Raw genomic sequence first — 18779 nt, 5'->3', positions numbered from 1 at the left:
GAATTAAAAATAGGGAAAAACTGACTTAAGCAGCTGAAAGAACAATCTCTACAGACAGCATCAAAATCCTTTTTTTTTGCACAGGGGAGGTAGACAATCTCGATAAAGTGACCTGTCCAGGATCACACAACTAATACGCATCAAATATCTGAGGCCAATTTTGAACTCAGGAACTCCTGACCCCAAAACTGGCACTCTATCTACTGCATCACCTAGCTGTCGCTGAAATCAAAATACTTTTTCTTTCTTTGAAATCAACCTACTTTTGAAGACGTTTGACAAGTTATGCTTCAAAAGAAAATATCCTGGGTCTAGAACCAAGGTGGCCTGGGTGGGCAGTTTTGCTCTTTTCACTTAATACCTAAGATTTCTTTTGGTGGGGGTGCTTTAATCTTTTTGGACCTCTCAGTGTCATCTTTAAAATATGCTGTTAATTTAAACCATTTAATTAAATAATTAAATTAATTAAAATTATGAGTTAATAAATATTTGATCTGCCAAGCAAAGATCTTAGAAACATCACATCAGCAGAGGTGCTTGGATAATTTGCTCTTCAGACTGGTAGCAAATACTAAGGTGCTGAACATATTTCAAGTGCCCAAGACATTTTACACAATCACATCAGTTGACAAAAACACATAAACACAATTCTCTTCAAGTTAACATTTATTCCAAGCTGTACACGGGTTTTTAAGATGAAATCTTAATGCCCTAAAGTTACATCACAAATGGTTACACCTTCATGCTGGACCTTGATTGAGATGATGGCAGATAAGCTTGGATGGTCTTACTAATTACACTAAGGCTAGATCTACTCAACAGCAACCTCCCCCAGACTTTGGGGCCTTTTGGCTCCCTATATACATAGCAGTAGATTGAGTGCCTATCTTAATGCCATTGGCTTCTTTATCCAAGTCAAAGACTCCTTGTTGCACCTTCTCATAAATCTCCTTGGCAGTCTGGAGGAAGGCTTCGTCAACATTACATCCTGTCTTTGCTGAGGTTTCCATGAAGATGAGTCCGTGTTCTTGGGCAAAAACTTCTCCTTCTTCCTTAGTTACTTCCCGTTTGCATTCCAGATCATTTTTGTTACCAATCATTGTGATGACCATGTTGGAATTGGAATGCTGACGGGCATCTTCCAGCCAGTTTGATATGTGATTGAAGGTGTCCCTCCGGGTGATGTCATATACTAACAGGGCTCCTGCAGCTCCCCGGTAATAGGATCTTGTGATGGATCTGAAGGATTCTTGCCCAGCTGTATCCCAGATCTGGAGCTTGATTGGCTTGTCTTTGATGGTCACGAGGCGTGCCCCAAATTCCACCCCGATAGTCAGCTCATGTACAGGTTGGAACCTCTTGTCAGTAAATTGAAGGAGTAGGCAAGATTTGCCTACTCCAGTATCGCCAATGATGATGTGCTTGAATAGATAGGCGTATGACATGGTGGTATCTTTCCTTGGTTACAGCTTCTGCCAGATAATTGGTATGGTGTTAGGAATTCTTTTCAGCTCTAACTCTGTCTCCCCCCCCCCCCCCCCCCACACACACAACTGTCATCAAAGCATTCCTAAATATTTTATTGTACAACTCTGGGTGCCCATGGACTTGTCCATCTTTTTCTTTGATAAAGATACTGGAGTAGTTTGCTATTTATTTCTCCAGAATGCCCCATTTTACAAATGAGGAACAGAGAAATATAGGGGATAAGTGACTTCCCCAGGGTCATACAGGCAGTGTCTAAGGCAGAATTTGAACTCTGATCTTCCTGACTCTAGGCCACCTAGCTATCCTCATTCTTAAGTATATCTCCCCAATGTAGGACTGAGCCACAATTTCACTTAGTTAGGGACCCTCTTCTGACCTCAGCTCAACCTCTTCCTCCCCCACTGACCCCCTTTGACCCCCTTCCCCCTCTCTGACCCTTTCCATATTCTTCCTTTCCCCCTCCATTTAGGCATTCCAAAATAAAACTAAAACTACAAGTGGTGGGGCCCTTCTCCCCATCTCTCCCCCTCCCCTCTCTCCCCCTCCCCCATCTCTCTCCACTCTTCCCATCTCTCTAGGCATTCCAAAATAAAACTAAAACTGCAAGTGGTGGGGCCCTTCTCCCTCTCCCCCCCTCCTCTCCCGCCTATAACCCCTCCTCTCACCCATCCTCTCTTCCCCCTCCTCTCCCCCATCCTCTCTTCCCCCTCCTCTCTCCCCATCACTCTCCCCCTCCTCTCCCCCTGCTCTCCCCCTCCTCTCCCCCTCCTCTCCCCCTCCTCTCCCCTCCTCACCTCTCCCCCTCTGCCCATCGCTCTCCCCCTCTGCCCATCGCTCTCCCCCTCTGCCCATCGCTCTCCCCCCTGCCCATCGCTCTCCCCCCTGCCCATCGTTCTCCCCCCTGCCCCTCGCTCTCCCCCCCTGCCCCTCGCTCTCCCCCCCTGCCCCTCGCTCTCCCCCCCTGCCCCTCGCTCTCCCCCCTGCCCCTCGCTCTCCCCCCCTGCCCCTCGCTCTCCCCCCTGCCCCTCGCTCTCCCCCCTGCCCCTCGCTCTCCCCCCCTGCCCATTGCTCTCCCCCCCCTGCCCATCACTCTCCCCCTCCTCTCCCCCTCCTCATCTCTCCCCCCCCCGCCCATCGCTCTCCCCCCCCGCCCATCGCTCTCCCCCCCCGCCCATCGCTCTCCCCCCCCGCCCATCGCTCTCCCCCCCCCGCCCATCGCTCTCCCCCCCCTGCCCATTGCTCCCCCCCCCCCCCGCCCATTGCTCTCCCCCCCGCCCATCTCTCTGCTCCCCGCCCATCTCTCCCCCCCCCCGCCCATCGCTCTCCCCCCCCCGCCCATGGCTCTCCCCCCCCCCCCGCCCATGGCTCTCCCCCGTGCCCATGGCTCTCCCCCCGTGCCCATGGCTCTCCCCCCTGCCCATGGCTCTCCCCCCCTGCCCATGGCTCTCCCCCCCCTGCCCATGGCTCTCCCCCCCCTGCCCATGGCTCTCCCCCCCCTGCCCATGGCTCTCCCCCCCCTGCCCATGGCTCTCCCCCCCCTGCCCATGGCTCTCCCCCCCTGCCCATGGCTCTCCCCCCCCTGCCCATGGCTCTCCCCCCCCTGCCCATGGCTCTCCCCCCCGCCCATGGCTCTCCCCCCCATGCCCATGGCTCTTCCCCCATGCCCATCGCTCTCACCCCGTGTCCATCACTCTCCTCCCTGCCCATCGATCTCCCCTCCTCTCCCCCTCCTCATCTCTCCCCCCCTGCCCAACGCTCTCCCCCCTGCCCTTCGCTCTCCCCCCCCTGCCCTTCGCTCTCCCCCCTGCCCTTTGCTCTCCCCCCCCTGCCCTTTGCTCTCCCCCCTGCCCTTTGCTCTCCCCCCCCTGCCCTTTGCTCTCCCCCCTGCCCTTTGCTCTCCCCCCTGCCCTTCGCTCTCCTCCCCTGCCCATCTCTCTCCCCCTCCTTTCCCCCTCCTCATCTTTCCCCCTCCCCATAGCTCTTCCCCCTGCCCATCGCTCTCCCCCTGCCAATCGCTCTTCCCCCATGCCCATCGCTCTTCCCCCATGCCCATCGCTCTCCCCCCTGCCCATCGCTCTCCAACCTGCCCATCACTCTCCCCCTCCTCATCCCCCCCCGCCCCGGCATAGCTCTCCTCCCTGCCCATTGCTCTCCCCCTCCTCATCTCTCCCCCTCCTCATCTCTCCCCCCTGCCCGTCGCTCTCCCCCCCGCCCGTGCCGTCGCTCTCCCCCCCTGCCCGTCGCTCTCCCCCCCCTGCCCATGGCTCTCCCCCCCTGCCCATGGCTCTCCCCCCCCATCGCTCTCCCCCCTGCCCATGGCTCTCCCCCCCTGCCCATGGCTCTCCCCCCCCCCCCGCCCATGGCTCTCCCCCCCCCCCCGTCCATGGCTCACCACCCCCCCGTCCATGGCTCTCCCCCCCTGTCCATGGCTCTCCCCCCACGCCCATGGCTCTCCCCCCCCCGCCCATCGCTCTCGCCCCCCCGCCCATCGCTCTCCCCCCTGCCCATCGCTCTCCCCCCTGCCCATCGCTCTCCCCCCCCTGCCCATCGCTCTCCCCCCCCTGCCCATCGCTCTCCCCCTGCCCATCGCTCTCCCCCCTGCCCATCGCTCTCTCCCCTGCCCATCACTGTCCCCCCTGCCCAGCGCTCTCCCCCTGCCCAGCGCTCTCCCCCCTGCCCAGCGCTCTCCCCCCTGCCCAGCACTCTCCCCCTCCTCTCCCCTCCTCACCTCTCCCCCCTGCCCACCGCTCTCCCCCTGCCCATCACTCTCCCCGCCTGCCCCTCGCTCTCGCCTCCTGCCCCTCGCTCTCGCCTCCTGCCCCTCGCTCTCGCCTCCTGCCCCTCGCTCTCGCCTCCTGCCCCTCGCTCTCGCCTCCTGCCCCTCGCTCTCGCCTCCTGCCCCTCGCTCTCGCCTCCTGCCCCTCGTTCTCGCCTCCTGCCCCTCGCTCCCCCCCCTGCCCATCTCTCTCACCCCTGCCCATCTCTCACCCCTGCCCATCTCTCTTCCCCCTACCCATCTCTCTTCCCCCTGCCCATCTCTCTTTCTCTTCTCCCTGCCCATCTCTCTCCCCCTGCCCATCGCTCTGCCTCCCTGCCCATCGCTCTGCCTCCCTGCCCATCGCTCTGCCTCCCTGCCCATCGCTCTCCCCTCTGTCCATTGCTCTCCCCCTCCTCTCCCCCTGCCCCTCGCTCCCCCCCCCCACCCGTCGCTCTCCCCCCCCTGCCCATGGCTCTCCCCCCCTGTCCATGGCTCTCACCCCATGTCCATCACTCTCCTCCCTGCCCATCGATCTCCCCTCCTCTCCCCCTCCTCATCTCTCCCCCCTTGCCCAACGCTCTCCCCCTGCCCTTCGCTCTCCCCCTGCCCTTCGCTCTCCCCCTGCCCTTCGCTCTCCCCCCTGCCCCTCGCTCTCCCCCCCTGCCCCTCGCTCTCGCCCCCTGCCCGTCGCTCTCCCCCCCTGCCCATGGCTCTCCCCCCCCTGTCCATGGCTCTCACCCCATGTCCATCACTCTCCTCCCTGCCCATCGATCTCCCCTCCTCTCCCCCTCCTCATCTCTCCCCCCTTGCCCAACGCTCTCCCCCTGCCCTTCGCTCTCCCCCTGCCCTTCGCTCTCCCCCTGCCCTTCGCTCTCCCCCCTGCCCTTCGCTCTCCCCCCCTGCCCTTCGCTCTCCCCCCTGCCCTTCGCTCTCCCCCCTGCCCTTCGCTCTCCCCCCTGCCCTTCGCTCTCCCCCCTGCCCTTCGCTCTCCCCCCTGCCCTTTGCTCTCCCCCCTGCCCTTCGCTCTCCCCCCCTGCCCTTCGCTCTCCTCCCCTGCCCATCTCTCTCCCCCTCCTTTCCCCCTCCTCATCTTTCCCCCTCCCCCATAGCTCTCCCCCCTGCCCATTGATCTCCCCCTGCCAATAGCTCTTCCCCCATGCCCATCGCTCTCCCCCCCCCTGCCCATCGCTCTCCAACCTGCCCATCGCTCTCCCCCTCCTCATCTCCCCCCCCCGGCATAGCTCTCCTCCCTGCCCATCGCTCTCCCCCTCCTCATCTCTCTCCCCCTGCCCATCGCTCTGCCCTCCTGCCCATCGCTCTGCCCTCCTGCCCATCGCTCTGCCCCCCTGCCCATCGCTCGGCCCCCCTGCCCATCGCTCTGCCCCCCTGCCCATCGCTCTGCCCCCCTGCCCATCGCTCTGCCTCCCTGCCCATCGCTCTCCCCTCTGTCCATTGCTCTCCCCCTCCTCTCCCCCTGCCCGTCGCTCCCCCCCCTGCCCGTCGCTCTCCCCCCCTGCCCGTCGCTCTCCCCCCCTGCCCGTCGCTCTCCAACCTGCCCATCGCTCTCTCCCTCCTCATCCCCCCTCCCCCGCATAGCTCTCCTCCCTGCCCATCGCTCTCCTCCTCCTCATCTCTCTCCCCCTGCCCATCGCTCTGCCCCCCTGCCCATCGCTCTGCCCCCCTGCCCATCGCTCTGCCCCCCTGCCCATCGCTCTGCCCCCCTGCCCATCGCTCTGCCCCCCTGCCCATCGCTCTGCCTCCCTGCCCATCGCTCTGCCTCCCTGCCCATCGCTCTCCCCTCCGTCCATTGCTCTCCCCCTCCTCTCCCCCTGCCCATCGCTCTGCCCCCCTGCCCATCGCTCTGCCCCCCTGCCCATCGCTCTGCCCCCCTGCCCATCGCTCTGCCTCCCTGCCCATCGCTCTGCCTCCCTGCCCATCGCTCTGCCTCCCTGCCCATCGCTCTCCCCTCTGTCCATTGCTCTCCCCCTCCTCTCCCCCTGCCCATCGCTCTGCCCCCCTGCCCATCGCTCTGCCCCCCTGCCCATCGCTCTGCCCCCCTGCCCATCGCTCTGCCTCCCTGCCCATCGCTCTGCCTCCCTGCCCATCGCTCTCCCCCTCTGTCCATTGCTCTCCCCCTCCTCTCCCCCTGCCCGTCGCTCCCCCCCCCGCCCGTCGCTCCCCCCCCTGCCAGTCGCTCTCCCTCCCTGCCCATGGCTCTCCCCCCCGTCCATGGCTCTCACCCCATGTCCATCACTCTCCTCCCTGCCCATCGATCTCCCCTCCTCTCCCCCTCCTCATCTCTCCCCCCTGCCCAACGCTCTCCCCCTGCCCTTCGCTCTACTCCCCTGCCCATCTCTCTCCCCCTCCTTTCCCCCTCCTCATCTTTCCCCTTCCCCATCGCTCTTCCCCCGTGCCCATCGCTCTTCCCCCGTGCCCATCGCTCTTCCCCCGTGCCCATCGCTCTTCCCCCGTGCCCATCGCTCTTCCCCCGTGCCCATCGCTCTTCCCCCGTGCCCATCGCTCTTCCCCCGTGCCCATCGCTCTTCCCCCGTGCCCATCGCTCTCCCCCCGTGCCCATCGCTCTCCTCCCTGCCCATCGCTCTCCCGCTCCTCATCTCTCCCCCTCCTCATCTCTCCCCCCTGCCCTTCGCTCTCCCCCCCCCTGCCCGTCGCTCTCCCCCCCCTGCCCATGGCTCTCCCCCCCTGCCCATGGCTCTCCCCCCCTGTCTATGGCTCTCCCCCCCTGTCCATGGCTCTCCCCCCCTGTCCATGGCTCTCCCCCCCCCTGACCATGGCTCTCCCCCCCTGCCCATGGCTCTCCCCCCCTGCCCATGCCCATCGCTCTCCCCCTGCCCATCGCTCTCCCCCCCGCCCATCTCTCTCCCCCTCTTCTCCCCTCCTCATCTCTCCCCCCTCCCCATCCCTCTCCCACCCTGCCCAACGCTCTCCCCCTGCCCATCACTCTCCCCCCCTGCCCAGCGCTCTCCCCCTGCCCAGCGCTCTCCCCCTGCCCATCGCTGTCCCCCCTGCCCATCGCTGTCCCCCTGCGCATCGCTGTCCCCCCTGCGCAGCGCTCTCCCCCCCCTGCCCAGCGCTCTCCCCCCCCCTGCCCAGTGCTCTCCCCCCCTGCCCAGCGCTCTCCCCCCTGCCCATCGCTCTCCCCCTCCTCTCCCCCTCCTCTCCCCTCCTCACCTCTCCCCCCCTGCCCACCGCTCTCCCCCTGCCAACCGCTCTCGCCCCTGCCCATCGCTCTCCCCCCTGCCCATCGCTCTCCCCCCCTGCCCCTCGCTCTCGCCTCCTGCCCCTCGCTCTCGCCTCCTGCCCCTCGCTCTCGCCTCCTGCCCCTCGCTCTCGCCTCCTGCCCCTCGCTCTCGCCTCCTGCCCCTCGCTCTCGCCTCCTGCCCCTCGCTCTCGCCTCCTGCCCCTCGCTCTCGCCTCCTGCCCCTCGCTCTCGCCTCCTGCCCCTCGCTCTCGCCTCCTGCCCCTCGCTCTCGCCTCCTGCCCCTCGCTCTCGCCTCCTGCCCCTCGCTCTCGCCTCCTGCCCCTCGCTCTCGCCTCCTGCCCCTCGCTCTCGCCTCCTGCCCCTCGCTCTCGCCTCCTGCCCCTCGCTCTCGCCTCCTGCCCCTCGCTCTCGCCTCCTGCCCCTCGCTCTCGCCTCCTGCCCCTCGCTCTCGCCTCCTGCCCCTCGCTCTCGCCTCCTGCCCCTCGCTCTCCCCCCTGCCCATCTCTCTCCCCCCTGCCCATCTCTCTCCCCCCTGCCCATCTCTCTCCCCCCTGCCCATCTCTCTCCCCCCGGCCCATCTCTCTCCCCCCGGCCCATCTCTCTCCCCCCGGCCCATCTCTCTCCCCCCTGCCCATCTCTCTCCCCCCTGCCCATCGCTCTCCCCCTGCCCATCGCTCTTCCCCCTCCTCTGCCCCTTCTCATCTCTCCCCCTCCCCCATCCCTCTCCCGCCCTGCCCAATGCTCTCCCCCCCTGCCCAATGCTCTCCCCCCTGCCCATCGCTCTCCTCCCCTGCCCATCGCTCTCCTCCCCTGCCCATCGCTCTCCCCTGTGCCCATCGCTGTCCCTAGAGCCCATCGCTGTGCCCCCTGCACATCGCTGTACCCCCTGCCCATCGCTCTCCCCCCCTGCCCATCGCTCTCTCCCCGCCCATCGCTCTCCCCCCTCCTCACCTCTACCCACTGCCCATCCTCTCCCCCCCTGCCCACCGCTCTCCCCCTGCCCATCACTCTCCCCACTGCCCCTCGCTCTCGCCTCCTGACCCTCGCTCTCCCCCGTGCCCATCTCTCTCCTCCCTGCCCATCTCTCCCCCCCTGCCCATCACTCTCCCCTCCCCATCGCTCTCCCCTCTGTCCATTGCTCTCCCCCTCCTCTCCCCCTCCTCATCTCTCACCCCGGCCCATCGCTCTCCCCCCCCAGCCCATCGCTCTCCCCCCCCCAGCCCATCGCTCTCCCCCCCTGCCCATCACTCTCCCCACTGCCCCTCGCTCTCCCCTCCTGCCCCTCGCTCTCCCCTCCTGCCCCTCGCTCTCGCCTCCTGCCCCTCGCTCTCGCCTCCTGCCCCTCGCTCTCGCCTCCTGCCCCTCGCTCTCGCCTCCTGCCCCTCGCTCTCGCCTCCTGCCCCTCGCTCTCGCCTCCTGCCCCTCGCTCTCGCCTCCTGCCCCTCGCTCTCGCCTCCTGCCCCTCGCTCTCGCCTCCTGCCCCTCGCTCTCGCCTCCTGCCCTTCGCTCTCCCCCCGTGCCCATCGCTCTCCCCCCCTACCCATCGCTCTCCCCCCCTACCCATCGCTCTCCCCCCCCCCACCCATCGCTCTCCCCCTCTGCCCTTCCTCTCCCCTCTGCCCTTCCTCTCCCCCTGCCCATCTCTCTCCCCCTGCCCATCTCTCTCCCCCCTGCCCATCTCTCTCCCCCCTGCCCATCTCTCTCCCCCCTGCCTATCTCTCTTCCCCCTGCCCATCTCTCTGCCCCCCTGCCCATCTCTCTCCCCTCTGTCCTTTGCTCTCCCCTCCTCTCCCCCTCCTCATCTCTCCCCCCTGCCCCTCGCTCTCCCCCCCTGCCCCTCGCTCTCCCCCCCTGCCCGTCGCTCTCCCCCCCTGCCCCTCGCTCTCCCCCCTGCCCATCTCTCTCCCCCCTGCCCATCTCTCTCCCCCTTGCCCATCTCTCTCCCCCTTGCCCATCTCTCTCCCCCTGCCCATCTCTCTCCCCCTGCCCATCTCTCTCCCCCTGCCCATCTCTCTGCCCCCCTGCCCATCGCTCTCCCCTCTGTCCTTTGCTCTCCCCTCCTCTCCCCCTCCTCATCTCTCCCCCCTGCCCGTCGCTCTCCCCCCCCTGCCCGTCGCTCTCCCCCCCCTGCCCGTCGCTCTCCCCCCCTGCCCGTCGCTCTCCCCCCCCTGCCCGTCGCTCTCCCCCCCTGCCCGTCGCTCTCCCCCCCTGCCCGTCGCTCTCCCCCCCTGCCCGTCGCTCTGCCCCCCTGCCCGTCGCTCTGCCCCCTGCCCGTCGCTCTGCCCCCCTGCCCGTCGCTCTCCCCTCCTGCCCCTCCCTCTCCCCTCCTGCCCCTCGCTCTCGCCTCCTGCCCCTCGCTCTCCCCCCTGCCCATCGCTCTCCCCCCCTGCCCATCGCTCTCCCCCCTGCCCATCGCTCTCCCCCCCTGCCCATCGCTCTCCCCCCCTGCCCATCGCTCTCCCCTCTGCCCATCGCTCTCCCCCCTGCCCATCGCTCTCCCCCCCTGCCCATCGCTCTCCCCCCTGCCCATCGCTCTCCCCCCTGCCCATCGCTCTCCCCCCTGCCCATCGCTCTCCCCCCTGCCCATCGCTCTCCCCCCCTGCCCATCGCTCTCCCCCCTGCCCATCGCTCTCCCCCCCTGCCCATCGCTCTCCCCTCTGTCCATCGCTCTCCCCTCTGTCCATTGCTCTCCCCCTCCTCATCTCTCACCCCTGCCCATCGCTCTCCCCCCCCAGCCCATCGCTCTCCCCCCCCCTGCCCATCGATCTCCCCTCCTCTCCCCCTCCTCATCTCCCCCCCTGCCCATCGCTGTTCCCCTGCCCATCGCTGTTCCCCCTGCCCATCGCTGTTCCCCCTGCCCATCGCTCTCCCCCCTGCCCATCCTCTCCCCCTGCCCATCCTCTCCCCCTGCCCATCCTCTCCCCCTGCTCATCCTCTCCCCCTGCTCATCCTCTCCCCCTTGCCCATCCTCTCCCCCTTGCCCATCCTCTCCCCCTTGCCCATCTCTCTCCCCCTTGCCCATCCTCTCCCCCCTACCCATCGCTCTCCCCCCTCCTCTCCCCCTCCTCTCCCCCCTCCTCTCCCCCTCCTCTCCCCCTCCTCTCCCCCTCCTCTCCCCCTCCTCTCCCCCTCCTCTCCCCCTCCTCTCCCCCTCCTCATCTCTCCCCCCCTGCCCAACGCTCTCCCCCTGCCCAACGCTCTCCCCCTGCCCAACGCTCTCCCCCTGCCCAAAGCTCTCCCCCTGCCCTTCGCTCTCCCCCGCTGCCCTTCGCTCTCCCCCGCTGCCCTTCGCTCTCCCCCGCTGCCCTTCGCTCTCCCCCCTGCCCATCGCTCTCCCCCCTGACCATCGCTCACCCCCCTGCCCTTCGCTCACCCCCCTGCCCTTCGCTCTCCCCCCTGCCCTTGCTCTCCCCCCCGGCCATCTCTCTCCCCCTGGCCATCTCTCTCCCCCCTCCTTTCCCCCTTCTCATCTCTCCCCCTCCCCCATAGCTCTTCCCCCCTGCCCATCGCTCTCCCCCCCTGCCCATCGCTCTCCCCCCTGCCCATCGCTCTCCCCCCTGCCCATCGCTCTCCCCCCTGCCCATCGCTCTCCCCCCTGCCCATCGCTCTCCCCCCCTGCCCATCGCTCTCCCCCCCTGCCCATCGCTCTCCCCCCCTGCCCATCGCTCTCCCCCCCTGCCCATCGCTCTCCCCCCCTGCCCATCGCTCTCCCCCCTGCCCATCGCTCTCCCCCCCTGCCCATCGCTCTCCCCCCTGCCCATCGCTCTCCCCCCTGCCCATCTCTCTCCCCCCTGCCCATCTCTCTCCCCCTTGCCCATCTCTTTGCCCCCCTGCCCATCGCTCTCCCCTCTGTCCATTGCTCTCCCCCTCTTCTCCCCCTCCTCTCCCCCTCCTCATCTCTCCCCCCTGCCCATCGCTCTCCCCCCCTGCCCATCGCTCTCCCCCCTGCCCATCGCTCTCCCCCCTGCCCATCGCTCTCCCCCCTGCCCAGCGCTCTCCCCCCTGCCCAGCGCTCTCCCCCCCTGCCCAGCGCTCTCCCCCCTGCCCAGCGCTCTCCCCCCCTGCCCATCGCTCTCCCCCTGCCCATCGCTCTCCCCCCCTGCCCAGCGCTCTCCCCCCTGCCCAGCGCTCTCCCCCCTGCCCAGCGCTCTCCCCCCCTGCCCAGCGCTCTCCCCCCCTGCCCAGCGCTCTCCCCCCCTGCCCAGCGCTCTCCCCCCTGCCCATCGCTCTCCCCCCCTGCCCATCGCTCTCCCCCCCCTGCCCATCGCTCTCCCCCCCTGCCCATCGCTCTCCCCCCCTGCCCATCTCTCTCTCCCCCTGCCCATCGCTCTCCCCCCCTGCCCATCTCTCTCCCCCCCTGCCCATCTCTCTCTCCCCCTGCCCATCTCTCTCTCCCCCTGCCCATCTCTCTCTCCCCCTGCCCATCTCTCTCTCCCCCTGCCCATCTCTCTCTCCCCCTGCCCATCTCTCTCCTCCTCCCCCAATCTCCCTCTCCCCCAGTCTCCCCCTCCCCAACCCTTAGTAGAGTTCTTTCTTTTCTTTTTTTATTAGGTTTTTGAAAGGCAAATGAGCTTAAGTGGCTTGCCCAAGGCCACACAACTAGGTCATTATTAAGTGTCTGAGACTGGATTTGAACCCAGGTACTCTTGACTCCAGGGCCAGTGTTTTACTGCGCCACCTAGCTGCCCCCCTTAGTAGACTTCTTAAGAGAGTACTTAAGCCCTCCCACCAGTCTTAGAGGCCCAATAGACTCACTGAGAAAGTTCCAGGCTAGGGTGAAGTTTGAAATGTCTTCACGAATTGGGGCTGGCTAGGAGCCCAACTGACATACTGAATGATCAGACAGTGTCAGATAGATAGAACTCGCCCACTGCCTATGTCATAATGCCCAGTAGTTTGGGAGGGGCCAGGGGCTTATTTCAGAATCAAAAGTTCTTGTTGCCAAGGTTACCAACTTATAAATTCAACTTCAGAGGGAAGCCATTTCTTTTCTTTTAGGCTTCGTTTTTGGTTGATGGTTTGATTTTCACATCAAACATCACCTTTGTTTCCAAGATTTTCCTTCTCCCTCTCCTCAGAGGACCATGCTTTATAACAAAGAATTTTTTTTTTTGGTTTTATTTAAGAATTTTTTTTTAGGTTTTTGCAAGGCAAATGAGGTTAAGTGACTTGCCCAAGGCCACACAGCTAGGTAATTATCAGGTGTCTGAGACCGGATTTGAACCCAGGTACTCCTGACTCCAAGGCCGGTGCTTTATCCACTGCGCCACCTAGCCACCCATTTTTAAGAATTTTTTAAATAAAGTTAAGTAGTTCAACAACCCTAACCAAGGAGATCAACTGAATCTGCCAGTAGATGTATACAACCATTCATACCTGTGGTCCCCCACCTCTGCCAGAAAGGGAGGAAATTTCTTTTTCTGACCTAGTAAAGTTTATGGTTTCACAATCGCATTTCTCAGAAATTGAACATTGTTCTTTTTCCATTCTGTGGGCTGTTGAAATCAGACCCATTTTTGAGATTTAAACCCTCTTCCAGTCCACTATCCTATGAACCTCCTCAGATATAGCCTTTTACCCCATGTCCTGCCCTGCTTGCTAGAAGAAATATTCCTTCCTTGGCCCATCAAGAGAACTCAGTTTGACCCTCTCCTATGCTGTTATTACTCTCATTTAGGATTTGAATTAATGTATACAGCAGGAAGTCCCCAGAATTACACCTGAGGTGCAAGGCCCCTTTTTCCAACCTAGACCCAAACAAGAAGCTTCCCTTATAACCTCTGAAAAAAAAATTGTTGTAAAGTCAAGAAGATCTGTATTCAAATTCTACCTCATAGCAGCATGATCATTATTAGGTATGTGTGTGTGTGTGTGTGTGTGTGTGTGTGTGTGTGTTGGGGGGGCAGTGATAAGCAATAATATAGTGTCACTTGTATGCCAGACCCTTAGCTAGTGATCTTAAACTATTTAATCATTCTGAGCGGCAATTTCCCATTCTGTAAATCTGAAATAATTCCTCACAGGTTTTTATGAAGTGTAAATGTTGTATATGAAATATTTTACAGATTACAAATTCCTAGATGTGTGTTACTTAATGTTATGAATTTTCAATATTAATACCAATAATTATCACAGTTTATTATATTAATATTGGTTCATATTAATACTACTGGCCTGGAGTCAGCAGGACTTGAGTTCATATCCAGCTTCTGGTACTAACTTTGTGTCCCTGGACAAGTTACTTATCTCCTATTTGACTCAGTTTCCTGATGTGTAAAATGAGCTACAGAAGGAAATGGCAAGCCACTTGAGAATATTTGCCAAGAAAACCCAGAGACAGACATGCCTGAAAAATGACTGAAAAACAGCAAAGTTATTGATATTAATAACAATATTGGTAGCAACAAGTAGTCACAACAGGTAGTCATCCACATTTTGATATACAACCTGCAGTAGGATGGTATATGGCCATATATGTGCTTGTCTCTGTGTGTGTACTTGTGTATCTCTCTGCCTGGCTGATCCCATAACAACCTGTAAAACTTTGGGGCAATTGGAATTGTTAGGAAGTCCTTCCATAGATCAAGCTTCATTTGGTCTCTTGGTGTGTACTACCCAGTCTGTCCATAAATATAAGTGTCTACTTTGACCAAACCTTCCACTAAGTACTGGGGACCCAAAGAAAGTCAATATGTATTCCTTCCCCTTACATTCTGAAGAGGAGGGACTCACACTTCAATAAATGATTGATGAACAAGATTACAGACATGCGCATACAATACAAATGTGTATATGTGTGTGAGCTACAAGGCAATGCATCAACACACATACATATACACTGACATGGGATATACATATGGGCATGCTTATATCACATATTTAGGAATAGAGAACATTCCAGGCTTTGGGAACTGAATTTGACCTTCCCCAATAACCATGCTTTTCTCAAGAGATGCCCAACACCCACAAACTCAAGAGACAGAGGCAATTCCCAGTGTTTGTGGCAAAATGGTGGAGCTTTTGAAACCAGCAAAAAAAGTCTGGTGCCAGATGGGTTTCTCATGAGGGAGGGGGGTCTCCCTGGCCTCAATATTGCCACATTCTGCCAGAGTGCAGGGGAAGAAGAGGTTGCTGCTTCCAACTGCTTGGTGGCCCACTCACCCTCCTCCAGACCCCATCTGTACCCAGGATTTGGCCCTTGTTTGGAATATAGTCAATAGCACGTCACACATCTGTTTGTTAACAGATTTTTGCAATTAGTAGAAAGGTCAACTGGAGCAGGAGAGAAAATGGGAGCCTGGGTTGGGGTTGGTAGGCCTGGCTGCCTTCAATCCAATCAACTTGACTATGTGTTTGGCAATGACTATGCATAATACTTAATACTGGGTGACATGTTCCCAAAGAAATAGCATTTAAATTTTCCCTTTTAACATCCTGACTTTAGATTTAGGTAATGGTTATAGCCTTTTCTACTTCTAAAATCCTATGTGTCTGTATTCTTCCTGAAGCAAGTCAACTTTTAACAAAACCTCAAATAAGCTCAATAATGATAAGATTATGGTGGTTGTAGTGGTGGTAGTTGTAGTAGTATTAAGTAGTTACAGTTTAGTTTTTGTAGTTGGTGGTGTTGATGTTTGTTGTAGTAGTTGTGTTGTTGTGGTAGTTGTAGGAGCTGTTGTGGGAGTTGTGTGACTGTTGTAATAGCTGTTGTGATAGTTACGGTAACTATTGTGGTGGTAGTTATAATTGTAGTTGTAGTAGCAGTTGTACTTGTAGTCTTTCTTGTGGTAGTTACAGTTGTTATTTGTAGTAGTTGTAGTAGTTGTAATTTTCATTGTCATTGTTTAGATGTAATAGTTGTTGTCGAAGGCATTGTAGAAGTTGCAGTTATTGTCCTTGTAGGTGTTTGTTGTAGTTGTAGTTATTGTCATCATTTGCTGTTGTAGTAGTTGTGGAATGTTGTTATAGTTGTCAATTTTGTAGTAGTTGTTGGCATCATTTTGTTGTGGATGTTTATTGTGTTTGTGGCTGTGTTGCAGTTGTTGTGATTTTATTATAGCTGTAGTAGTTATTATTGTAGCTGTTGAAGTAGTGTTGTGGTTGTAGTTGTCCTTCTTGTGGTAGTTGCTATTTCTGTTGTGGTGGTGGTTATTGTAGATTTTGTAGTAGTAATTGTAGTACTTGTACTACTTATAGATGTTTGTTATTGGTGTAATTGTAGCGGTAGTTACATTGGTGCTGTAGTTGTAGTTCTTGTGATAGTTGTTGTGGCTGTTGTAATTGTCATTGTTGCTGTTGTTATGGTTATAGTTGTCATTTTTATGGTTGTACTTGCTGTTATAGTTTTTATCTCTGAATGTGTAGTTATTGTAGTAGTGTGGTTGTAGCTATTGTAGCGGCAGTTGAGGTCGACTGTAGTTGCATTTTGTCATTTTTCTAGATATTATAGTAGTAGTTGCAGTAGTTATACTTGTAGTACTAGCCATAGCAATATTGTTATTATAGTTGTAGCCCTGTGCTAGTTGTAACTGTAGCCATTGCAGTTGTTATAGTTGTCATTGCTGTAGTTGTAGTGTTGTTGCTTAGTTGTCGTCGTCATTAGATGTTGTATCTTTTGTAGTTTAGCAGTCCTTCTTGTAGTATCGTTGTTGTAGCTGTAGTTCTTTCGGTAGTTGTGGTTGTTTATTGCTGTAGTTGTTGGTGTTATATTGTTGGTGGTGGTGTTTACATAGTCCCTGGATTTCTCTTGGCAGGTAGACTCCCAAGTATTTTAGATTGTCTGCCATTCTTTTAAATGAAATTTTTCTTTCTATTTCTTCCTGCTGGATTTTGTTAGTAGTATACTGAAATGCTAATAATTTGGGTTCTTTGCTTGTGTATCCTGTAACTGTGCTAAAGTTGTAATTGTTCCAACTGACTTCTTAGTTGATACACACTAGAGTTCTCTAAGTATACCAACATATCTTTTGTAAAGGTTTGTAGTGTTGTTTCCTCATCACCTGTTTTATCACATCATTTTCTTTTTCTTGTATTATTGCTATGGCTACCGTGTCTAATATGATATGAATAATAGTGGTGACAATGGACATCTTTGATTGACTCTTGATCTTATTTGGAAGATTTCAAGTTTGACTAAACATAATGCTTCTTTTGGTTTTAGATAGATTAAGTTATCCTTTTAAGAAAGGCTACATTTATCCCTGTTTTCTAGTGTTTTTTCATTGGAATGGGTGTTGAATTTTGTCAAAACCTTTTTTCTTCAACTCTTGATATAGTTGTGTGGCTTTTGCTATTGATATGGCCAATTATGCTGATAATTTTCCTAATATTGAATCAACCTTACATTCCTGATATAAATCCCAGCAGCTCATAGTATATCATCTTTATGTGATATATATATTACTTTAATTTCTTTGCTATTATTTTATTTAAGATTTTTATGTTTATATTTGTTTATTAAGGAAATTGGTCTAATATTTCTTTCTGTGGTTTTACTCTTCCTGTTTTAGGTATCAAAACCATATTTATGTCACAAAAAGAATTTAGTAGAATTCCTTTACTGATTTTTTTTTCCCTACTAGTTTATACAGTACCAGGGATTAATTGTTTTTTAAAATGTTTGGTAGAATTGTAAAACTGAGAATTTTTTTCCCTTAGGGAGTTCCTATATAACTCGTTCATTTTCTTTTTCTAAAATAGAGTTAAGTATTTTACTTCCTCTTCTGTTAATGTGGACAGTTTATATTTTTGTAAATATTCATTTCACTTAGATTATCAGTTTCACTAGCATATAATTAGATAAAATAACTCCTTATATTGATTTTAATTTTATTTTCAGGGGTGGTACATTGACCCTTTTTACTTTTGATAAATTAATTTGATTTTCTTTTTTAAAATTAAATTAACCTAATATTATTGGAATTTTTCATACAAACAATTCATAGTTTTATTTATTAACTTGATGGAGTTTTTTTAATTCAGTTTTATCAATCCCTTCTTTTGATTTTCAGGATTTCCATTTGATGATGACTTGGGAATTTTTAATTTGTTTTTTTTCTGTTTTTTTTTTATTTGTATGCCAATTCATTGATCTGCTCTTTCTCTCCTTTATTGATGCAAACTTTGAGAGTTATATTTTTCTCCTAAGTACTACTTTGGCTGCATTCCACAAATTTTGAAATGTCTCATTGTTTTCATTCTCTTTAATGAAATTATTGATTGTTTCTATGATTTGTTCTTTGACCCACTCATTTTTCGGAGCAGATTATTTAGTTTCCAATTAATTTTTCATTTGTTTCCAAGGCTCTTTATTAAATATAATTTTTATGGTATCTGACCTAAAAAGGATGTATTTAATATTCCTACTTTTCTGCATTTAATTGTAAGATTTTTATAACCTAATGCATGGTCAATTTTCATTAAAGTGCTGTGTACAACTTGGGAAAAAAGTTGTGCTTCTTTCTATTCACATTCACTTTCTTCCAAAAGTTTATCACATCTAACTTTTCTAAGATTTTATTTATCTCCTTAGCTTTTTTAAATTTTATTTATCTCAGGGGAAAATTGAGATCCCACACTAGTATAATTTTACTATATCCTCCTATATTCATTCAACATTCTTATCCATTTTGCTCTCTTGTTTTATATATCAGTTTATCCTGATCATGTTCACAGTTATGAAAAGCAATTGTATATTTCCCTCTATCCTATTTCTATCTATATAGCCTTTTGCTTTTTATTCAGTCTCTCCTCTAGTCTTTTGCTTGTGACCAGTGCTTTCATTTATCCAGCCTCCTTTTATCTCTTATCCCTTTCCTCTCCTACTTCCTAGTTGGATAAACTAGATTTCTATTATCACTTGAAGATGTGTATTTGTGAGGGTGGGTGTATATGTATAAACCCCACCCACACAGACATATATATATATATATATATATATATATATATATGTGTGTGTGTGTATATATATATGTATTCATATATATATTTTTTCCTCTGTACTACTTTAGATGTGAGGTAAAAAGTCCACTCTTCTACTGTTTTCCTCTCCACTATAAAAACTGTTACTTGTATACCTCTTTTATGTAAGATAAGTTTCCCCATTTTTCCTCTCCCTTCCCTGTCTCCCAGAGCATCATTCTTCTTGCCTATCCATTTTTAATGTCATGCCAATATAATTCGTTCACTCTCATATTCTCCATGTAGAATCCTTGTAACTGCCCTAATAATGATAGTTCTTTAAAGTTACATGTATCCTTTTCTATATGGAAACAGTTTAACTTTATAATTTCTTTTTTTATGCTTCTCTTG

At 55.3% G+C, this 18779-nt stretch overlaps 1 pseudogene; it reads right to left on the bottom strand.

The window, feature by feature from the left end:
- Nucleotides 1-658: 658 nt before the first annotated feature.
- On the bottom strand, nt 659-12319 carry LOC141499855 (ras-related protein Rab-2A pseudogene; annotated as a pseudogene).
- Nucleotides 12320-18779: the final 6460 nt, after the last annotated feature.

Source organism: Macrotis lagotis, chromosome X, assembly GCF_037893015.1.
Source record: "Macrotis lagotis isolate mMagLag1 chromosome X, bilby.v1.9.chrom.fasta, whole genome shotgun sequence".
Lineage (NCBI taxonomy): Eukaryota > Metazoa > Chordata > Mammalia > Peramelemorphia > Peramelidae > Macrotis > Macrotis lagotis.
Note: the sequence above shows the minus strand (reverse complement) of the source record. Positions and strands in the feature narration are given on the sequence as shown.